The sequence below is a fragment of the Lipotes vexillifer genome, unplaced genomic scaffold, assembly GCF_000442215.2.
Source record: "Lipotes vexillifer unplaced genomic scaffold, Lipotes_vexillifer_v1.1 scaffold440, whole genome shotgun sequence".
Lineage (NCBI taxonomy): Eukaryota > Metazoa > Chordata > Mammalia > Artiodactyla > Lipotidae > Lipotes > Lipotes vexillifer.
Window position 1 is genome coordinate 1175548 of NW_006778543.1, and position 24817 is coordinate 1200364.

General features: G+C 40.7%; 1 protein-coding gene across 2 annotated transcripts in view; it reads right to left on the reverse strand.

Moving 5' to 3' along the window:
• Window positions 1–24817, reverse strand: part of DEPTOR (DEP domain containing MTOR interacting protein) — a 145979-nt gene that overhangs the window by 55761 nt on the left and 65401 nt on the right. The window lies entirely within an intron of this gene.

Sequence of the window (24817 nt, forward strand, 5' to 3'; positions counted from 1 at the left end):
GGGGGTGGGCCGGTGAGCCTGGGCCGCTGAGCCTGCATGTCCGGAGCCTGTGTTCCGCAACGGGAGAGGCCACGGCAGTGAGAGGACCGAAAAAAAAAAAAAAAAAAAAAAAAAAATCAGGTTGTTTTATTATTGTTGATTTTTAAGAGTTCTTGGTATATTTTGGGCTAACAGTGTTTTTCAGATATGCCTTTTGCAAACATTTTCAAGTCTGAGACTTGTCTCCTCATTTTCTTCATGGGTTGTCTTTTTATTATTAATTTGTAATTGTTCTTTATGTATTCTAGATATAAGCCCTTTATCAGGTATATTATTCGCAAATATTTTATCACATGCTGTAAGCTGTCTTTTCATTTTCTTGATGGTATCCTCTAAAATACAAAAATTTGGGGGGACTTCCCTGGTGGTCCAGTGGTGACTTCCCTGCTGGTCCAGTGGTTAAGACTCCACGCTCCCAATGCAGGGGGGCCCGGGTTCAATCCCTGGTTAGGGAACTAGATCCCACAGGCCACAACTAAGAGCCTGCATGCCCCAACCTAAGGGTCCTGCATGGCACAACGAAGATCCCGCATGCCGCAACTAAGATCTGGCACAGCCAAATAAATAAATAAATAAATAAATATTAAAATAGAAAAGATTTTAATTCTGATGATGTTCAGTTTGTTTTTTACTTTGTTGCTTGTCATGTTACTTTTTTGTTCGTTTTGGTGTCATGTCTAAGAAACTATAATGTCTTTTAAAATAACAATTTTAAAAACAGTACCTCACAAAAACATGAAGAATAGTGGGCTCTGTATGAATTGACAGAACTTCATAAATATATGTCCATGCATGGATGCCTTATCCATGTTATTTACTTAAAGCTGAAATGAGGAAGATGAAATGAAAATTGGGATGGAAGAATTTATTAGCACCTTTAAATCTATTTCCAATTTGTAAGATACCTTACATTTCTAATCAAAAACGTTTTGCATGTCCACATTTAAAAACTGAAAAATGGAGAAAGTTTTCATGCCTTTTAAAAAACCAGAATTATCTATCTATCTATGTTGAGCAAAAACAAGGCCAGCAAATACCAAATTTGATGGAGAGGAATATTCTCCACCTTTTGTTCAGTACTTAAATACTGACTCATTGTTACTCATTTATACTGTGAATACCTAGAGGCCAATCATATGCTCTAAGAGCTAGAAATACTAAGAGAAATTATATAACAAAATCTTACCCTCAATAAGCTTATAGTCTGGGACTTCCCTGGCAGTCCAGCAGTTAAGACTGTGTACTTCCACTACAAGGGGCATGGGTTTGATCCCTGGTCGGGGAACTAAGATCCTGCAGGCCGCATCGCAGCCAAAATAATAATAATAATAATAATAACGACAACAATAAAAATAAAATAAAACCGCTTCATTAAAAAAAAATAGCGCAGTGGTTGAGAGTCCGCCTGCCAATGCAGGGGACACGGGTTCTTGCCCTGGGCTGGGAATATCCCACATACGGCGGAGCTTCTGGGCCCGTGAGCCATGGCCTCTGAGCCTGCGCATCCGGAGCCTGTGCTCCGCAACGGGAGAGGCCACAGCAGTGAGAGGCCCGCGTACCGCAAAAAAATAAAAAAAGAAAAAAAGAGAAAAGTTTATAGTCTAGCAAAGGCAATAAAACATGCTCACATATAACAAAAGTACAAGATGGAAATTTCAACAATCTTCAGGAAATTATATATAAAGTGCTATGGAAATTCAAAGGAGAGATTATTTTCAGCCTGTGGGTGAAACAAGATTCATTAAAAATCGACATTATCTAAAAAATACACACATATATGAAGCTTATTTGGGAACATGGAAGAAAAACCCAAATCAACAATCAAATCCAAAGAGTTAGAATATAAATGTTCAACATAGCTTAACAACAAAGACCCATAGGTAGAAAGGATGGCTCACCGTTCTCTTTCTCTCTTACTTTATTTCACCTTCACTTGAAGAAAGTGAGGAAATATGCCCAGTTACTTAGTGGCAGAGGCAGCATTAGCACCATGCTCTCTGACATCAAGTCCAAAGATTCTTCCATTACTCTGTGACATATCTCAGGTGGTCAAATGTTGAGTTTTATGTTGACTTCTGTGGTGGGTGGGCTGTCATCTCAGCCCACCAGGGTTTAATAAAATCCTGAGTGTCTACTGATTGCCATCTCTAACCTACTCTGCTAAAGTCTGTTATAATTATGCTAGTTGCTTACTTACTATATGCCACTGTACTAACTTTACAAATATTATACAATAACGTCCTCGCAATCACTCTGTAAGTGATTTACAGTGGAAGAATTGAGACTGAAGTTACTTCAGTAACTTCCCCAAGGCCACACAACTTTGGCTTCTGATCCAAAAGCAACATGTTTACTTAGAAACACAGGCCACAAGAGATTGGAAAAGACTCTGAAGTTATAGTAAAATGTCACCTTATCCAACACTCAACTTCCATGTTCATCACAGAGTACATTTTTATTTTCTTTCTGTCACCCATACACCTAGCGATTGGCAGTCTTTTTGTGACACTTACCGCACTGTAGTGTAATATGGGTTTATTTGCTTGGGGGAGCACATCTCTTTCCCCAACTAAGTCACTCAGCTTGAGAGCCTGGACTGTGCCTTAATCATTGTGGCATCCTCAAACCCTAGACTACTACATGTTTGGGTCAGAGTAGGTGCTCTGTAAATGGCTAGAAGTGAATTGTCCATGGTGGGTAGACAAAGGGATACGAGGCACATCCAGAATACAGCTAACTTTGAACTACCTAGTGGCTAGTTACGTAGCAACCACTCAACCTGTGGGCTCACGGTATGTCATGAAGAGTGTACTGGGCCATGGGGAAATTGCAACATTAAGGACAATGCATTTAGTTTTTCCTAAAAATAAGTATATTCCATTTAAAGGCTTTCATTTATTCTAAAATTATATCATCACAACTTTTTTGTTGTTCATTCACCCGCCCATTTATTCAACTAACGTTTACTGAGTCAGGATAACTATATGCCAGGTACTTTTCTTGTCCAGTGTTTTATGAAATTATGGTAAAAACAGAAGTTCTTTTTTTTAAGTATTCATTCTTGGCAAAAATTTTTTTTTGGACTGTGAAATTCAAAAATTCTATAAACCACTAGGAAAATAATCTAATACAATGTATTAAGAATCACATTAACCCTTTTATCAATAATGTTTACTGGTTCAACAGCCTCCTTGGGTATTTCACAAACAGAATCACATCCCTTCTAGGTCAACACCAGCAAATGCAACCTAGGGTTGCGACTATTATTTATCATCCACATTTGCTAATGAATAACTCTTCTGGTTACATGAGTATCAGAGTCTCAGAAATGTGGGTCCCTATCTAGAGAGTACACCCTGCCAAAATTTAACTTAATGATTCATATACGTGTTTCACAATCTTTAAATGGTGATAAACTATTCACTTCAGCTAAATGAATGATGTCGGCCACAAAGACAAACACATCTAATTCAGTGATAATTCTGCATATTCTGAGTAAATAATACATTCTTGCATTCAGGAGATGCTAAATGCATCTTGAACCAAAAGATAAGCCAATTACACTTTGATATGATATCTACAAATAGTAGCTCTTTCAATAGTCAAGTTTTTACATAAATTTAGTACATTACTACATTCAATAATACTATAATACGGGACTTCCCTGGTGGTGCAGTGGTTAAGAATCCACCTGCCAATGGAGGGGACATGGGTTCGATCCCTGGTCCAGGAAGATCCCACATGCCGCAGAGGAACTAAGCCCGTGCACCACAACTACTGAGCCTGAGCTCTAGAGCCTGTGAGTCACAACTACTGAAGGCGGTGCCCCCTAGAGCCCGTGCTCTGCAACAAGAGAAGCCACTGCAATGAGAAGCCTGAACAGCAACAAAGACCCAATGCAGCCAAAATAAATAAATAAAATTTTTAAAATGCTATAATACAATTTTATAGATAAGTTATTTATTTCTGGCAACCTGTTCTGAGTTTAGGGTGATTTTTTAAATCCTCAAGGTGACTTTGGAAACAGTATCTTAAATTATAATCTGAAAATACATGGTACTGTATATACCCTTATTAACACCTATTGGTTTGTCTTTGTACAGTGAATTACACAAAACATTGGCTTTGGTATAAATAAATCCAGAAAAGCATTGTGAATGCTTTTGTGAATGCCATAACAGATAAAAGTACTTTATTTGCCATAACAAATAAATCCAGAATGCATTGTGAATGCCATAACAGATAAAAGTACTTTAAAAATATTTTTAATTGAAGTGGAAATTTGACTACTAAGTTAACCTCCTCAGGCTTTGACTATGGAGTCAGAGATTAATTCACCCCCATTCCCCACGTCCCCAGCATAGTACCACCTCTATCTTAAAGGGTAAACATACCATCTAAGATAAGGTACAAGGACTAAGTTTAAATAGGCTTTACTCATCACATTCTCTTTCCAGTAGTGTACACGACCTTAAACATGACCAAGTCAGGGAAAACCAGGACTGGATGAGATAGTAGACTATCCATGTAAAGCATAATGTCAAGCAGATTGTAAGAAGTCAATAAATTGCACTTTTGGGGCTTCCCTGGTGGTGCAGTGGTTAAGAATCCACCTGCCAGTGCAGGGGACACAGGTTCGAGCCCTGGCCTGGGAAGATCCCACATGCTGCGGATCAACTAAGCCCCTGCACCACAACTACTGAGCCTGCGCTCTAGAGCCCGCAAGCCACAACTACTGAGCCCGCGTGCCACAACTACTGAAGCCCACAGGCCTAGAGCCCGTGCTCCGTAACAAGAGAAGCCACGACAATGAGAAGCCCGCGCACCGCAATGAAGAGTAGCCCCCGCTCACTGCAGCTAGCGAAAGCCCGCGCGCAGCAATGAAGACCCAACGCAGCCAAAAATAAATAAATTAATTAATTAAACAATGAATATACATGAAAAATAAATAAATAAGAACATTCAATTAAAAAAACTGCACTTTTGTTATTTTACAACCACTGTTGCTGTCTTTACTGTGACCATTATTTGCTGATGATATATTGCCATGTGACTTATGGGAATTCAATTTTGTGATACACTACATTTAATGCCCCACTTCAGTTTTCAAGGACTTATTTGGGTGTTAGGGCCTCGGGAGCAGCCACATGAAGGTCTCCATGTGTTCATCCTCCAGCTGTGTGTCTGGCACAGATGGAGTCAAATTCTTCTCTTAGAAGAGAGAAGTGACAATTGCATGTGTTACTTGCATTGTTTTCAATGAATTATTTGGCTTTTAAAAGGATTCTTTATTTTTTACCCTCTCATTAAAAGTTTCATAACATGAACAGAGTTTCATACATTTGCTTCGTTTGTGAGTGTAGCCCTAGGTATAACAAAGATAATCGTAGCTACAAAAGCTAAGAGTGCAGGTAGACAGCCATATTACAGCATCAATCAATCACACGTGACATCATTCATTTATTCAACCGAGTACCTAGTCAGTGACACGCAGGATCCCAGCCATCTATCCTAGCATGCTGATTGGAATATGACACCTTCGTCTGCTCATCCTTTCAAGCTCATCAATACCAAAGTCTTCTAAAAGAGACACTGTTTCATATAAGAAGAAAGCAGTTAAGTTGGGATTTTTCTGAAAACTCTCTTAATGCTAAATAACTTTTAGAAAACAATATCATGCAATGAAAGGCAAAGGTTCTAGAGTCAGAAAAGCTCGGTTTTGCTCCCAGTTCTGCCACCTTTATGAGCTGAGTGATTAGGGCAACTTACTAAATTTAAGCCTCAAATTTTTTGCATAGTTTTGCTGTGAAGAAGAAATGGGATAATTTACATAAGAGATTTGAAATGGTATCTGACATATAGTGTTTTAAGTGGTCTTCTGCTCAGATTCCTAAAGATGGACTTTAGCTTTGGGTCACTTAAGTTCTTGCACAGAACCCATTTCTTCTGTCTTTTCTGCCCTTCTTTTAAGAACACTTTGCCCAGCTCCCACGAGCAGCTCTGTCATCTCTCACTTGAGAAAAAGATGAAATCTTAACCAGATGTCCAGTTCAAGCTTGGCAAGTATCCCACTGGAAAATAATTAAATCTCAGAAGTCAAAGAAAAGCGAGAAATAAAGGAGCGAGTTAAGACACAGGAAGTTTTAAGAATTAGTTTAAGAAAGCCAAAGATTTCTTTTGTTTAGCCATAAATTACATATGTAGAGTCTCAAGAAATAAAAATGGCTAAAGGGCATATAGTTTATATTCCAGAGAGACAGATGCATTGATTCTTTCTACACTTTAACATGACACTCTCCAAATGAAATGCAAAAATCATTTGCTACATAAGCAAGTTGCTCTTTGGTAAACACAGAAAAAATACCCTAAGAGCTAAGGGGAAAAAAATTAAAGAGAAGGAAAGAAAAATCAAGGAGGATTTTTTGATGATGGCCATTCTGACTGGTGTGAGATGATAACTCATTGTAGTTTTGACTTGCATTTCCCTAATGATTAATGATGTTGAGCATTCTTTCATGTGTTTGTTGGCAGTCTGTATATCTTCTTTGGAGAAATGTCTCTTTAGGTCTTCTGCCCATTTTTGGATTGGGTTGTTTGTTTTTTTGTTATTGAGCTGCATGAGCTGCTTGTAAATTTTGGAAATTAATCCTTTGTCAGTTGCTTCATTTGCAAATATTTTCTCCCATTCTGAGGGTTGTCTTTTGGTCTTGTTTATGGTTTCCTTTGCTGTGCAAAATCTAGAAACAATAAATGCTGGAGAGGGTGTGGAGGAAAGGGAACACTCCTGCACTGCTGGTGGGAATGTGAATTGGTACAGGCACTACGGAGAACAGTATGGAGGTTCCTTAAAAAACTACAAATAGAACTACCATATGACCCAGCAATCCCACTACTGGGCATATACCCTGAGAAAACCATAATTCAAAAAGAGTCATGTACCAAAATGTTCATTGCAGCTCTATTTACAATAGCCCAGAGATGGAAACAACCTAAGTGCCCATCATCGGATGAATGGATAAAGAAGATGTGGCACATATATACAATGGAATATTACTCAGCCATAAAAAGAAACGAAATTGAGCTATTTGTAATGAGGTGGATAGACCTAGAGTCTGTCATACAGAGTGAAGTAAGTCAGAAAGAGAAAGACAAATACCATATGCTAACACATATATATGGAATTTAAGAAAAAAAAATGTCATGAAGAACCTAGGGGTAAGACAGGAATAAAGACACAGACCTACTAGAGAATGGACTTGAGGATATGGGGAGGGGGAAGGGTAAGCTGTGACAAAGCGAGAGAGAGGCATGGACATATGTACACTACAAAAAGTAAGGTAGATAGCTAGTGGGAAGCAGCTGCATAGCACAGGGAGATCAGCTCGGTGCTTTGTGACCCCCTGGAGGGGTGGGATAGGGAGGGTGGGAGGGAGGAAGATGCAAGAGGGAAGAGATATGGGAACATATGTATATGTATAACTGATTCCCTTTGTTATAAAGCAGAAACTAACACACCATTGTAAAGCAATTATACCCCAATAAAGATGTTAAAAAAAGAAAAATCAAGGAAGAGAACAGTGACTGGTGTCTCTAAATCTTGAGGTCATTCCAATTCTTCATTTCTTAGATCCCAATGCTATACAGGACCTATATATTAGAGTAAATGTTGTGACATATATAATTTAACAAATTTCATTCTTTGCTCCTTGAGAATATATATATATTTTAAGATGGGCACATCACCACTGTTTGCAGCTACACAAATTTGGAACCAAAATTGATGTCTAGCAATAGAGGAATAGTTGACTGAATTGCTCCTGGAGAAGATTAATCTCTAAGCAGGAGGAAGTAAGGAGAGACAACGTTCAACTCAGTATCTACTGTTCTAGTTGTGCTTTTATAAAAGTGACAACCTCTTACTCATCCAATTTATAATTTCTGGGACTTTCCAAGCATTCTCTTTTTATTGGTGGAATCCTCTAGGGGCTTGGCTTGGCTTAGTATTAAGTGAGACATAAAACAAGAGGAAAAGCAGAAATAGCCAGAAAGCTGAAGCAATGTAAATACAAGACAATCTTATTGCTTAGGGAAATGGGGGCTTTAGAAGCACTAAACTCCCAATGTTGATATTTGGTAAAAGAAAACAGATCCCTATTCACTGTATGCCTTCACTTTTTAAATTTTATTTATTTATTTATTTTTGGCTGTGTTGGGTCTTCGTTTCTGTGCGAGGGCTTTCTCTAGTTGTGGCAAGTGGGGGCCACTCTTCCTCGCGGTGCGCGGGACTCTCATTGCGGTGGCTTCTCTTGTTGCGGAGCGCAGGCTCAGTAGTTGTGGCGCACGGGCTTAGTTGCTCCGCGGCATGTGGGATCTTCCCGGACCAGGGCTCGAACCCGTGTCCCCTGCATTGGCAGGCAGATTCCTAACTACTGTGCCACCAGGGAAGTCTGCCTTCACTTTTCAGAAAGCATGAGGGGAACGTCATGGAGTCTACCAAAATCATAAAGTGACATAGTTCAGATATATTCTTTTGGTGGATAATGTGGCTACATTTTTTCTCTTATAACTTATTAGGATGAGTTAGCAAAGAAAGGAATTTTTAAAAGCTGATTATCTGAAAGAAGGAGAATTGGCTTCTATTCCATTCACACATATGTTCTAAGGATGAATATAAAAACTTATCACCTTAAGCCCTATAAGTTCCACTGAATATAAGACATTTTAGGCTACTTATCTAGCTGGAGAGAGGAAGATCACATACCTTCATCCATCCTTGAGATGTTTGCTGGCAGATGACATAACACAACAGACATCATGAAATAAGTAACTGAATCCAGCAGTGTGATAAGAAAGTAAGAAGGTGGTGGTGAGGAAGGGGGAGGGGGAAAGAATATGTGTACATCAACTGTCCCCTGAAGAGCACTTTTAAAAACTTTTAGAATTTAGAAGAGTCAAAAGAGGGCTTAGACAGGGGAATAAGGATAATGACTATTATAATGGGGAAGAAAAGAGACCAGCAAAGGATGAGGCTGAGGGGACTGTGACTAGCCCTGCAAAGCTAGACCAGCAAAGGATGAGGCTGAGGGGGCTGTGACTAGTCCTACAAAGCTAAAACATCTTCAAGATCACCTTCCAGGCAGAAGACCCTCCCTGGCTGTGATTGACATCGTTATCATCAGAACATCGCACAGCAGCAAAGGTGGGCATGGCTCACCACTTCACCCAGTGTGCGATGGTGGGTGAAGGATCTTTCTGGGCCATCAAGGATGTCACTCCATCCTACCACTGGCTCCATTTCCTCTTGTTTTCTTTTTTATATCCTACTGATCCTTATAGCTCCTCCTGAAAGGACATTAGCACCTACAGACATTGCTTAAGAGGACTGACAAACTTTAAGGATTAAGAGGTGGCAGATCTAGTCCTCAGACATTTGCGTTAATAAAAGGCAAATAAATTCTGCCTATGAAACTGCTGCACCTTCCCTGCCAACAAAAGCTTTCAGTTGTTTCACACGTCCAGGTATGGATTTGCACTCTTTTGCCTCCCTGCTCCTGCTAGATCACAGTCCTACAGAGTCCAAGCATTTTATGTCACTTAGTATGCTGCATATTTAAAAAATTGTCAAAACTAAAATACATAAATATTATGCTTTTTAAATCATGTGTCTGTTGGAAGATATGAATTGAGCATTAATTACAACAGAAGATGAAAGCTATTCTTTCAAGAAAATCTAAACTGTACTTAAAGCCATAACTACCCATCTCAAACCATCCTAAAGGGATGCAGGAGTTGAAAGAGCTCTGTTTTCCAAAGCAGCAGAAGTCCTTGATTCGAGAAGGTTAGGCAATTATGCCACACAAGGACAGTTAGGTGCCTGGGATACAAAACTCTTCAAAAGGCAATACCAACAGTCAGTCAGAGAACTAAAATAATTACTTCCTGAGTACTGACAATATTAAGAAGAGGATATGAAAGCAGAAAATTGATTTTAGGGCATAAAGTTCTATGAATTGATATTACTAAAACCAAACACCTCATATACACAAAGTTAGAACCTAATTACACTTATTTAATTGGCTGAAGGGAGGAAAGGAGATGGAAAAGAGGAAAAAGGATCCAAGTAACTTCAGTAAGACTGCAGAAAAGACGAAAATCAAAACATGACATTGTAATTGTACGGGTTTCTGTTGCTTCTGTGTCTTACTGCTAGAAAAGTAAAGGTAATAAACAGATGCAAGGTCAAATTATATTTTATTCTTCTCTATGCATCTTTAAATAACAGCTGGGTGCATTCCAAAGCCTAGAACCTCATGTTGTTAGTGATAAAATTCAGAACAAAGAGTATGTTTTTCAAAAATGAGGTTGTTTTTCAGAGACTAATTCATATTGTAAGTGCAGAGAGGTCTGAAAACAAATTTACTTTGTCTGGCAAATGAAATCCTTCATATGCGTAATTCAATGAAAGAAATCTGTAACTCTGTTCTAGAGCCTTTGGAATTGTTGGCATAAATCCAAGGGCCTTCAGTGTTGATTTATTTTTAAAAGTATATATTCAGCATAGAGTATGTATAAGATATTAAGACCAGCAATGGATGAGGCCATTAAACGTATATTAATCTCTACCCACCAAGGCATCTGATGATGAGGATATATTGATGATAACAATAATAAGAGTAGCAATCAGCTAACATTTACTAAGTGGTACACATGGCATGATTATATCATTCAGTTCTCAAAGCAGCAGAGAGAGCTATTATAATTATTTGTATTTTACAGGTGAGATTACACAAGGTCAACTTGCCCAAGGTCCCATAGTCATTAACTGGAAGATCCAAGACAGAAGCACTGACAGATTAACTTTGAAACCCCATCCCTTAATCTCCTCACTAGACTGTCTCCCATCCCATAATAATGCCAAATGAGGAGGCAATGAGCTTACAAACACCAGAAAGCAGTCTGCTTTTTCCTCATTTATTCCTGTCACCAGGTAACAGAAGACAACTTGTCTGGGCATGTTTTCTACAAAATTCTTCACCAGGGTAAAATGTTGATTACCTTGGAATTGCTTATTAAAAGGACAAAGAGACAGCATGGTAAACACCCCTCTGCCTACAGATGGTCTTGGGTTGAACACTGGCTTCACTCTTTACTAAGTTACTTAACGCCCCTGAACCTCAATTTTATTCATCTGTAAAATGAGTTGAAGAGGTAGGGAAACAACATAGGTAAAAGGCTTATTAGAGTTTCTGGTACATAGAAGCATTCAGTTAATGTTAGCCATGTGTGGGCTTCCAATTGAGGGCCCACCCAGGTGTCAGTGCCCAAAGGATACCTTTCTAATCCTTTTCAGACTTCACTTATGTAAGCAAAGCTTCTGGTAGCAACTCTAGATGCTCTGTGGGAAAAGAAGGCATCCTGCCTAAACCAGATAAATTCAGCACGGCCAGCAACGTAGAGAAGGACATCCAGTGTGATGCTGGAGGTACCAGAATAAATCCTACTCAAAACCACTAGCTGTGAAAGCCCGCCAAAGCCTTATTCCCAGATGACATCTGCTTACCATTCCCAGAAAGGTTACCGTATAACCTGTGGGTACTTTAGCGTACAGTAATTTATCAGGTATTCCATATGAGACCGGAGAGACTAGGACCCTTGAAGGAGGAAGATGCAGATGTTCAGAAAAGGAGGATGTCAGTGGTGAGATTTAGTAGCTTTTTAAAAAATAAGCCTCCATATATTTCTATATTATTTATACTTGTACTCATCTTAAACAAAAAAGGAAAATAGGAAACACCTCACCTACTTTTTTCCCAGTAAACTTTGTTTTAAAATAATTTTAGATTTATAAAAAAAGCTGTAAAGACCATACAGACAGTTCCCATATATCCTTCACCCAGCACCCCCTTATGTTAATATAACCATGACATGAACTAAGACAAAACTAGGTCAAAACTAAGACATTAACACTTGTACATCCACCTGCTTTAAATCTAGCTTAGAGCTACCAGGAGCTCAGGGTGAGGCCAGAGGAAACAAACTGTTCCTTGGAAGCCCATGTTTCAGAGGGAAGGTCACTTAGTTACTTAAAGAAAAAGACACTTGTCCTTGTGGCTGACAATGCTAGCTGCTTGTCCAAAACCCATTTTCCCTTTCTTCCTCCTTTATTATTTGTACAGGGCAGCAGTGTGCCTGGCTAACAGCATTTGATTCACTGATTGCCGTCCGGCGAACGAGTCCATGTTGACACAGATCTGGCCCATGTAATGTCAGTAGACATCTCTGGGAAAGGTGACTCTTCCTAAATAAAGAGGAACCTTTCTGTTCAAGCAGGCATTACTACATTTTCTCTTATTTGTAGCAAAACACAATTCTGTCATTGTTCCAAACTCAGGGCTGGACACAGAAATCAAAGGCTTAGAAAACAAACACTTTCTGTTTATCTGCAGCCCACACCTTGTAACAAACTGTGCTTTACTCAGAAGCCAAGACCAATTAGACAGAAAGTCTTACAGGCAGAAGATATGCCTTCCAGCAACTCAGCTCTGATTCCCTGGTGACAGAAGTGGTTATGGACAGTCCCTGGGTCTCAGTGTTTCCATCTGCGGAAAATAAATTACAATAACTTCTTTTAAGCAAAGCAAGTGAAATTAATAAATATATGAGAAGCCACAGCTCTCTGGAAGACAGGGTTGCAATGATGCCCGTGCACCATGAACAAATAATATTGTTCTGCTGTCAGCAAAAATCCAAAGGATCCCATGACAAAGACTAGGAATTTAAGAAAGTGCTCCTGAATTTGGGTTCATATACTGGATAAGCCCATTCTGAGCAAAAAGAGAACTGCTGGGGCTTCCCTGGTGGCGCAGCGGTTGGGAGTCCGCCTGCCAACGCAGGGGACGCGGGTTCGTGCCCCGGTCCGGGAAGATCCCACATGCCGCGGAGCGGCTGGGCCCGTGAGCCATGGCCGCTGAGCCTGCGCGTCCGGAGCCTGTGCTCCACAACGGGAGAGGCCACAACAGTGAGAGGCCTGCGTACAGTAACATGCTACTAAAAAAATATCAATAGGTCCACAAAGAAATCAAAGAGGAAGTCAAAAAATACCTTGAGACAAGCAAAAATGGAAACACAACATTTTAAAATCTCTGGGTCCCAGCAAAAGGTGTTCTAAGAGAAAAGTTCATAGTGATACCGGCCTACAAAAAAAAAAAAAAAAAAGAGAGAGAACTGCTGAGTTCAGATCCAGTCCAAATGATCTCAGTCAACAATTTCTGACTTGTGGAAATATTAAAAATATTTAATCGAAGGAAATATTTTAAAAATCAGAGAGAAAAGAAAACATGACTGTGAAATCACTGAGCTAAAGAAGAGAGAAGAGGGGCTTCCCTGGCGGTCCAGTGGTTAAGACACCTCACTTCCACTGCAGGAGGCACGGGTTCAATCCCTGGTCGGGGAACTAAGATCCCACATGCCGCATGGCAAAAAATAGGAAAAAAAGTAAAAAAGAGGGAGAGAGAGAGAAGAATTGTTGCCATTCCAGAAACTTGTGTGGCTGGCACCCAGGTTTACTTGGGTGTCCAAACCGGTACAGCAAAATAGAGATACCAAGGTGGTTCCTCAACACAAACTTATAGGCATTTCAGCTGTCGGGGATCTCAACAAAGATCTCAACAAAGATCTCTGAGCTAAGGGGCTGAAAAATGGAACACACACTCACCGGGATACCACCATACTCTGTGCTTTGCTCAAAGGTCTAGAGCTTTGCTCTCCAGAATGGCTGACAAGCACCAGAAATGTGGCAAGGAGCTATAAGTGCAAAATACACACTGGATTTGGAAGATTGAATATGAAAAAAAAGAACATAAAATAGCTGATTGCTATTTTCCATATTGATTATATTTTGAAATAACATTTTGGAGATGATGAGTTAAATATATATTATTAAGGTTAATTTCACCTGTTCCATTTTACTTTCACTGCGGCTATTAGAAAATTTAAAATTACATATATGGATTGCATTTGTGGCTTTCATCCTATTTCCATGGAAAATAGGATCAGTCTAGAGGCTGGTTGCTCATAGGAACAGATCAGCTAACCAACAAACAAGTTCATCCCTTTAAGTGTAGCACTTTGAGAGCCATTTGTCCTAGAAGATAATTCTTATCCTGAGCTCTTGACAGCCAAGTGGTCAAAAGTTGTTGGTATTGCTGTCTGCTTCCCCCCAACACACATTATCTCCCTATCCTATTTCCTTCATTTTGATGAGGAAGTACATTATGTTCCCACTTGACAGGAATCCTTGCTTGAGGTTAAGCTCCCAGCAAATGTGGAACAGGACTTCAGAGAGACAGGAGTGATTTTACCAGTGGCCAAAACCAATACCCAGACCCCCTTCTTTGGCCTGGTGGCTTTGGTCATTTCCAAACAGACTGAAACCTAGGCCACAGCTAAGGGAGTGGCTAAAATAAAATGGAAGGAATATAGACTCTGATATGCAGGCCTTCCTCGGGTGGAAAGAGAGAGGAGAGGGGCTGGGCTCCTTGTTGGGTCAAATGTCATTACTGGGACAGAGAGAAAGAAAGTGAAGGGGTTCTTTTCAGAATAAAGCTAGATAAAATGTTAGAGACTTTAAAATGTTATGTCAGTTTTAAAATAATATATATAAGCAATTTTACAAAAAGATTACTCTCCATTTTAGATTAAAATCGCTTATGATATTAATAAAAGTATTTTTCCAACTGTAATAACGATGTGTGTGTGTGTGTGTGTGTGTGTGTGTGTAATCCCTTCTTAAATTTTAACTTAATACTGTTCTATAGTCACATTGATCAGAGTTTACATATGGCCAGTTTTTTTTTCAATTTTTTAATTCATTTAAAAAAATTTTTAAATTTATCTATTTATATTTTTGCCTGCATTGGGTCTTCGTTGCTGCACGCAGGTTTTCTCTAGTTGTGGCGAGTGGGGGCTACTCTTCGTTGAGGTGCGAGTGTTTCTCATTGCTGTGGCTCCTCTTGCTGTGGAGCACAGGCTCTAGGCATGCGGGCTTCAGTAGTTGTGGCTCACGGGCTTAGTTGCTCGGTTGCAAGTGGGATCTTCCAGGACCAGGGTTCGAACCGGTGTCCCCAGCATTGGCAGGCAGATTCTTAACCATTGTGCCACCAGGGAAGTCCTGTTTTGCTCTTTACTTGAAGTACAGTTGATTTGCAATATTGTGTTAGTTTCAGGTGTGCAGCAAAGTGATTCAGTTACACATTTTTTTTTCAGATTCTTCTCCATTATAGGTTGTTACAAGATATAGTTTTCTGTGCTATACAGAAAATCGTTATTGCTTATCTATTTTATATATTTATATTGGTGTGTATCTGTTAATCCCACACTCCTAATTTATCCTTTACCCTCCCTACCTCTTCCCTCTTTGATAACCACAAGTCTGTTCTCTATATTTGTGAGTCTGTTTCTTTTCTGTAAAGAATTTCATTTGTATTGTTTTATAGATTCCACATATAAGTGATATCACATAATTTTTGTTTTTCTCTGACTTCCTTCGCTTAGTATGATAATCTCTGGGTCCAACTATGTTGCTGTAAATGGCAATATTCCATCCTTTTTTATGACTGAGTAATATTCCTGTGTGTGTGTATATGTACCACATCTTCTTTATCCATTCATCTGTCAGTGGACACTTAGGTTGCTTCCATGTCCTGGCTATTGTAAATAGTGCTGCTATGAACATCAGTGTGCATGTATCTTTTCAAATTACAGTTTTCCTCTTTTCTGGGTATATGCTCAGGGGTGGGATTGCTGGATCACATGCTAACTCTATTTTTAGTTTTTTAAGGAACCTCCATACTGTTCTCCATAGTGGCTGCACCAATTTATTCCCACCAACAGTGTAGGAGGGTTCCCTTTTCTCCACACCCTCTCCAGCATTTATTTCTAGACTTTTTGGTGATGGCCATTCGGACCAGTGTGAGGTGATACCTCAATGTAGTTTTACATATGGTCAGTTTTATACCTGATAATCACTCTATGGTATCAACAGACTTCAGCTTGTTGATCCATTTCTGGCAGAAGAGGGGAGGAGGGAGCAGGGCGGAGGCAGCTAGAAAGAAGGAGCGTCTCCAAAGGACTGTAAGCCGGAACACAAAAGACAACGCAGTCACACTGCCTGAGACAAACGTATCAGCTAAGAAAAACTGAGTTAAAGTGAGTGGCTAAGAATCGAGAGCCCTAAGTGGCAGGTGGGAGATTTTCTAGAGGAAGAACTAAGAGAGACCTCAGTATGGCAATGATGAAACGGCCGTGAGAATAATCGTCATAACTGCTCAAGGAGAGCCTGGGTCCCACACAGGAATCCCTGCCCAAACTCCCAGCCTCCCAGCTGAGAGAGGAGCTCCCTCAAGATTGACACAGGGTCAGAGCTAGAAAAAAGAGAATGGAGGCAGTTTGTCCTTAAAGGACAACCTCTTAACTTTTTGCTCCCCCCCCACCCGCCCGCCCCCAATCTCTCCTTGAGGGCTGTGGTCAAGCTCATGTCGATCAGTAAACAGGAGTGAACACCACCGTGCCTCTTGACCAGGAGGAGAGGGAAGGGGCACATCAGAATCAGCAGTCTGAACTGCCCATTCCACCCAGGAGATCCTGACATATTGTTCTTTTAATAAACTTGAGACCCCAGCCTCCAGGTCCCTCCAAAAATGACCACCGAAACCCAGCTGAGTCCTTAAATTACCATGTAAGGCCAGGAGACTGCAGACTTCCATAAACTTCAACTGCACAGAGATTGTGTGCATGCGTTTTTAAGGCTTCCTTGTGCCGCTTTAACAAGGTCACATTTGGGCAAACTGAAGACCATGTACTGCGGCGGCCACTGGCCCACAAGCTGTCAGAAGCAAGGCAGGAGTCGGTAGGGGCCCAGGCTACAGAGTCACAGTCTGTATCTAGAGGATCAGTTTCTGGACACCTGACAAAAGCTATACTGATGTCAACTAAGGAAAGAAATATTTACAGTTATGACACTGTTCACAAAAGACCTCTATTCTTTGCACATAACACCCTTCTTTTGGAAGATTACATAAGATGAGGCATCTCTCACTCCTTTCATACCTTCTAAAAGTCAAGCCTTTGTGTAGCTACAGACCTGTTGTCCTTCAACAAAACCAATACTATACTGTGTGCCAAAGTATTAGCCTGTGACTTTACCAAGAAAACCTGTTTCCTTCTGTTTGCATTGTAACAGCATGCTGGCTGTGTCCGTTTTTCTTCCTGCTTTGGATTCAGCTATAATAAAAAGTAAAACAGAGCCAAAGCCTATCAGAGGGCACAGTAGGAAAATTCCAAGAAATTTTAAATTGAGAAAGGAAAAAGTTACGGTAGATAACAGCTGCTGATAAAGATGACACTTGAAATATTAATTACTGAAAGCAGATTGTGGAAATATCCTACCCAATCTTTATTTTCTTCTATTCAGAGTATAAAATTTAGGAGCCAAGAATGATTAGGCTCATGGCAAATGCTTAAATATTGTCATCTAAAGCAACAGGAAAATAATATCAAGTGAACTGATATGGGGGGAGGATTAAATGAAATAATAGCAGTAAAGGACAGCTTGCCTGTTGCTTTCGCCTGTCCAGCCTGCCTTGTGGTAACAGAACTTTCAAAAAAAAATTTTTTTTTCCCTTTGGGTGGAACAATGACCCACCACCACTTGGTTAGTCTGTCAGTAAAAGGGCCCTGCCTATCCAGGGGGCAAGAGGTGGGCATGTAACCCAGACTCAGCCAACCAGAGTTGTTCTCTAGAGTTTAGTCTCTGGAGAGAGGGCCAGCATAGGCAGAAGATAGCTATAGCACTGGGTTCTTAGCTGTAGGTGTCTGAGAGGGATTGCTCTTCCTCACCAGTTCCTGGCAACTGGATCCCCGAGAGCTGCTCCAGTTCTTCTCCAGGCTTTCCAGTGCTTTAACTATTAGTTAGCTCTGCCATATACGTGAAGCAAATGATGATTGAGGCTGCTCATATTCAAAGAACTCTAGCTGGTGTAAACACCCAAATCTGTGCCTGGCACATGGCAAATCCTCAAGAAGTGGTCACTACTGTCGTCCATTCGTTCTACACATTTTTTACTGAATAGCTAATATATAAGTGCCAAGCCATGGGAGATAGAGAGACAAGAAAACAAATCCTTTTTTTTTTTTCTGGCTGCACGGAGCAGCATGCAGGATCCAGATCCCAAACCAGGGATTGTACCAGTGCCCCCTGCCATTGAAGCATGGAGTCCTCACCAATGGACCACCAGGAAGTTCCCAGAAAACAAATTATCTGTCTTCAAAGCACTTATATTCCAGCTAAGAGTAAAGAAACACTAAGATACTGGGTACCACCTGTAATGGGAAAATCTTCATTTCGTTGGTGGCAAGGAGTTATCAAAAGCAAAAGCAGGAGAGGACAGTCTTGATAGGGAAGAAGAAAGGGCAGGCAAGCAAGGGTAGGGTGCCATTGACAAAGACTCTCTCCTTTCCAGACTTTAGTCAGGTTCCTCTGAGCCCTCATTTCCATTTCTTTTTAAAAATATTTTAATTTATTTATTTGGCTGCTTGGGTCTTAGTTACGGCATGCGGGATCTTTCGTTGCAGCGCGCGGGCTCTTCCTTGAGGTGTGTAGGCTTCTCTCCAGTTGTGGTGCTGGGGCTCTAGAGTGCGCGGGCTCAGTAGTTGCAGAGCACGGGCTAGTTGCCCCTCGGCATGTGGGATCTTAGTTCCCCGACCAGGGTGGAACCCAAGTTCCCTGCACCGGAAGGCAGATTCTTTTTTTTTTATTTTTATTTTTTGCATTACGCGGGCCTCTCACTGCTGTGGCCTCTCCCGTTGCGGAGCACAGGCTTCGGACACCCAGGCTCAGCGGCCATGGCTCACGGGCCCAGCTGCTCCGCGGCATGTGGGATCCTCCCGGACCGGGGCACGAACCCATATCCCCTGCATCAGCAGGCGGACTCTCAACCACTGAGCCACCAGGGAAGCCCGGAAGGCAGATTCTTAACCACTGGACCACCAGGGAAGTCCCTGAGCCCTCACTTCTACTAGGCCTTGACACTGGCCCCTATCCTGTGGTAACAGAACTTTCAAAAAAAAATTTTTTTTTGGTGGAAGAATGCCCCTCCCTGACTTGGCGAGTCTGTCAGTCAAAGGGCCCTGCTCATCCAGGGTCAAGGGGTAGGCATGTGACTCAGCCAGATTTGACCTACCCAGCCCAGCCTTAGCAAAGAATCCTGCTAAGTCAGGATCCCCCAAATCGTGATATCTGATCACTCTTATTATTTTATCAAGTTCCTCACCCTCCATCTTTGACGTCTAAGTCCCTGGCCTCAAAATCCCCCTGCCCTTGGTGTCTCCCATTAATAAATTTCCATCCACTGACCCCCTCACCCTGTTCCATGGCTATAAATCCCCACTTGTCCTTGCTGCTCTTGGAGTTGCACCCCATCTCCCTCCCCTGCTACAATACTCCTATTGCACTAGTCTTAAAGTCTTCCTTACCATTTTAACAAGTGTCAGAATAACTTTTTTCTGTAATATCATATGGTCTTGGGCAAGTTGCAGACTCCTCAATCATCAGTGCCTTTGTTCTTCCTTCCTCCCATCCTTCCTTCCCTCCCTCTCTTTTTCTTTGGCTAGGCTATTCCAGGCTGGGCTGAACTCTGTCAGGTGCTGTTAATTACTGAGAAGATGGGGTTAATTCCTGTCTGGATCTGTTATCTAACTTCCTTTGCAGAAGATCCCAAATTCTCTCTTCATGGCTACCAGGGAGAATGTCTCAGCTACTGTCTTCCACTGGAGAATGGGATCACCAAAACTACCCTTGAGCAGCTGGGAGGATTAAAAATATAATACATGGAAAACTGCTTTGTGTGTTGCAAAATTTATATAATTATATTTTTCAAAAACAAAAGAAAAAGAAAGAGGGCTTGATGAAGTGTTGAAATTGTTAAAGTGCTCTGACTAAATCTTTAAAAGAGGAAATTATACGCCTGGACACAGCAGCAGTAGCCTGATTATCCAGGGTCAGCTGCTGCAGCTGTGAGCAATTTACCCACGTGACTCTGCTGTCTGTTACCCTCCATTTAAGGAAAAGATAGCTGGAGAGCAGCTCAGCAGTTGAGGGAGATATTTATGTGAGTAAAGAAATGTGTTCATGGCGTTTGCAAAGGTCACACAAAAATCTCAAGGTACTCGGTCATTGTATGCGAAAAAGGAATCTTGTAATATTTTATGAGCTAACAATGATTATAGTTGCAATATCTGACAGGTTGTGTGAGCTGATGCAATAAAAGTTGAGAATTTTTTTCCTAGTCTAGTGAAGCTTATAATTAGCATCCAATCTTCTTTACTGATTAAGAGCCAGATTGCCTTGATGTGAATCTTGAATCTACCATTTACTAGCTCTTGTCTTCAGCAAGTTACTTAACCTCATTTTAAGAATGAGAATTATTATGATACCTAATTCAAAGAGTTATTTAAAGGAGTAAATGAGGATTAGAACAATGTCTGGCATATAGTAGGGACTCTGTACATTTTAACTGTTATTTAGTATTGATCAGATCAAGTACAATAGCTGGCATTTTACAGCCATAAGAGGTAGACTCTGCTAAAAGCTTTTGCCCACCTTTATCGTTTAATTCTCACAGCAGCTCTGTGCAGGAAAGAGTTACCATAGCAGCCTTGAAACAGAAAAGCCTGCTTGTGGGGCTGGCCCGTGGCTAGCTTCTGGGCACTTGGCTTTTGAAAGGTTCTCTGAGTTACCGTCTGATAAGGCAACTTTGCTTCACCTGGGACACTGAATTCTGCTGTATCAGCCTGCCCAGATTGTTTGCACGAACACAGCAATTAATGGAGAATACGTGCTTTCCTTCTGAGAGTCTGGAAGACAGGGAGTGTGGCTGCCTGGGCAGGCAGAGTATACCTCTATGAGCAGCTCCCAATAAAAATCTTGCCCTCTGAGTTTCAAGTGGGTTTCCCTGGGCAGAGATATTGTACACATGTTACTGCATGTCCCTGCTGGAAGAAGGAACCAGCTCTGCCTGGCCCTGGAAGGGACAGAGGAATCCTGCACCTGGATTTCTCCAGACAACACCCAAAGTGTCTTTTTCCCTTGCTGATCCTTCTCTGTCTTTTTAAGATTAAAAAATCTTAGCCACGAGTCCAGTCATATGTTGAGTCTTTCTAGTACATGTGGGCAGTCCTAGGATTTCAAAAAGCAAAAGCAAAAGCCCAACGAACCAACCAAACATAACTCTCAAAGGTATATAATATGACTTTAATTTAATAAATTTTAAAACCTGAGGAATGGAAGAGTTGAGATGTCGACAAGGTCACACAGTAGGTGAAGGAGCTGGGATGTAAATCCTGCCTGTTTCCCTCCAAAGACCATGTTCATTCCACAGTGCCGGGCAGCCACACCCGATTACATACATCCTGGACCAACGGAAACTCCTTTCTAAGGCACAATGCCTAGTAGCTACCAGTTAGCTATGCAACCTTGGAAAAATATCTTAAAGGCTTTGAATTCAAGAATTCTTCACTGTAAAACTGTAATAATGATAATAATATCATTATATATATATATATATATATATATATATATATATACACGTATACATTTGCATGCAAGTTAATTACTCAGCTAACAAGTTCTGTCCTGATTACAGAGCACCATTAACCATTCATAAATGAAGCTGGTTAGGATTTCATAAGTGGGCTTGATTTTTATGCCTACTGGTTTCAAGCTAGGGAACCACTTTGATCCAGCAACCTTTTGCTCAAAGCCTAGAGGCTGACTTTCTTTAATGTTTAACTTATGAAATTAATTATTAGCTGGACAATTCAGAGCTCTGCTTAAGATACTAGCTGGTATTTATCATTAACTCTAACGTACACATATGTGGTGGCCATGTTTTCATAACTCAAAGTTAGAATCTGTGATCTAGCAATGAGTTGCTAGGAAACTGGAACTCCCTTGGAAACTCTGACTCTGTATATAGAGAATATTCAATTCTCCTAAAACCATGGAAAACAAATTTCCGTGGATAAGATTTGCTAACAATAATTCCTTATTTTATCCTTTACATCACAACGTTATGGCATTTATGTTTATAGCATTATAAAATTACACTGTAGGGGCTTCCCTGGTGGCGCAGTGGTTAAGAATCTGCCTGTCAATGCAGGGGACACGGGTTCAAGCCCTGGTCCGGGAAGATCCCACATGCCGCGGAGCAACCACACCTGTGCGTCACAACTACTGAGCCTGCGCTCTAGAGCCCACGTGCCACAACCACTGAAGCCCGTGCACCTAGAGCCTGTGCTCCACAACAAGAGAAGCCACCGCAATGAGAAGCCCGTGCAGCGCAACAAAGAGTAGCCCCCGCTCGCCGCAACTAGAGAAAGCCTGCGCGCAACAATGAAGACCCAATGCAGCCAAAAAAATAATTGTAATTACACTGTAATTGAGGTATAATTACTCACTCTTTGGAAATCATTTGGAAACAATTTGTGGCATCCTCTATCTTCTCTCTGAAGTCGAGATGTACATTATCAGTCAGTAAACGGTAGTATAAAATTCTGGTTTTTCTCTAGAGTTTGGTATCACCAAGTTTTCTGTCTGGAGCAAAGATGACAGCATTAACTCTAACCCAAACACACCATTTATCATGGTGGAAAGCACCAGTCACTCCAACCAATTCTGAGTTCACGCTTATTAGCGATAATATCCATTTGGACATTACCACCTGAGTGGCCTCATACAAATTACTTAACCTATTGGTTTCCTTATCTGTAAAATGGAGGTAATAAAAATACCTGCCCTGTAATTAACAGTTACTATTTTGTACACTTTAAAAAAATTTGTTAAGAGAGTTGATCTCATGTTAGGTGTTCTTACCACAATAAGATAAATTTAACAACAACAAAAATTAGAATATCTGACTCAAAGAATTTAAGAGGATTCAGTAAGTTAATGTGTAAAATCTCTAGGACAGTGCCTGGCACATGGTATAAAATAAGTAACCAATAAATAAAATATATCCTACAACTTCAATTGCTCTCTAATTGCTTCTATATCCATTTTATAATCTCTACAAGGCTATAAGCTGTTTAAGGCCAGGGACCATACTGGCATTTTACAATTCTATCCACCTTCCAAACCTCAATCAATAGCCCAGCAGGAAACATATCAGACCGTCAATAAACAGTTGTGAGTGCCACTGTGGCAACATCGGTTAGGAGAAAACACTCCAAAATATACTGAGTGGCTTGAGTGCCTTGCAAACCAATGCTTCTAGATCAGGGGCTTTTCAAAATATTTGACCACAATGCAGAGTACTAATTTTTATGTTACAAATCAGTGCACACATGACTATGGTCATATGTTTATATAGTGTATATCTAATTGAAATAAACGTTTTGCAAAACAATCCTTGACCTTATTATGTAAACTATGCTCTGAAATTTTCTATTCTAGTTAAATCCAATCCACTGCATCTCAAACTTTTAAAGTGCATTCGAATCACTCGGGGTTATGCTAAAATGTAGATCAGATTCAGTGGGATCAGAGATTCTGCATTTCTGTCATGTTCCCAGGTGACACTGTGGGTCCATGGACCACACTTTGAGTACTAAGAGTCTAGTCTAGTCTATGAAAAAAATTTTTTTTCTTAGTAGTTCTTTTTTTTAAAAAAATTTATTGACGTATGGTTGATTTACAATGTTGTATTAATTTCTGCTGTACAGCAAAGTGACAGTTATTTATACATTCTTTTTCATATTCTTTTCCATTATGGTTTATCACAGGATATTGAATATAGTTCCCTGTGCTAAAAAAAAATGTTTTTAATGCTGGGGGAATGACTCCCTCAACTTATTTCACTAAACCCACTAAAGGGTTGCAATCTGCAGTTTGTAAAACACTGCTCCCAGTAATTTCAAAAGTTTCTTTCAAATAATTCCATTATTATCTCCCTAACACTGGGATAGAAATTCTAGGCCTGTGTAGAAGTGGAGAGTTTACAGTAAGAATGATTCAAGTTATTACCTTTCATATTGACTCCTAGGCTGAAATGCTTATCTGGTTTCCAGCCCTTTCCTCACTGTTCTAAGCCTACACCTTGCAGCTATATTAGTAAATTCATTGAGCACTTATTAAGAGCAAGGCACTGAGCCAAGTGCTTTATATCTACCTCCTGTACTCCTACAACCAACCTATGCAGGTATGCCCATTTTACAGATGAGAGAAGGTGAGTAATCACTGGTGGAGTTGGGATTCCAGAGCCTATGTTCTTGCAATAGGCAGCCTCATAAGAACTGAGATGGCTCCAGTGATCCTTGCCTCCTGGTTAGCACACGCGTAGTCCTCTCTCATACTCAACAGGACTGACCTGGTAACAATAGAGTACTGAAGAAACAACAGTGTGTGACTCCCAAGGCTCAGTTAAAAGACACTGTAGCTTCTGTCTTGCATTCTCTTGGATCACTCCCTCTGCAAGAAGCCAGGTTGCCATGTCATGAGAATTCTCAGGCAGCCTCATGAAGAAGTCCATAGAGCAATGGACAGAAGCTTCCTGCCAACAGCCAGCACCAGCACTTCTATGGCAGGCACAGAAGTGAGCCACTGTGGAAGCAAATCCTCCAGGATATCAAACCGTCAGATGACTGTAACCCCAGCCAATGTCTTGACTGCAACCTCATAAGAGACCTCCAGGCCAAACCACCCACTCAGCTCCTCCCAAATTCCTGA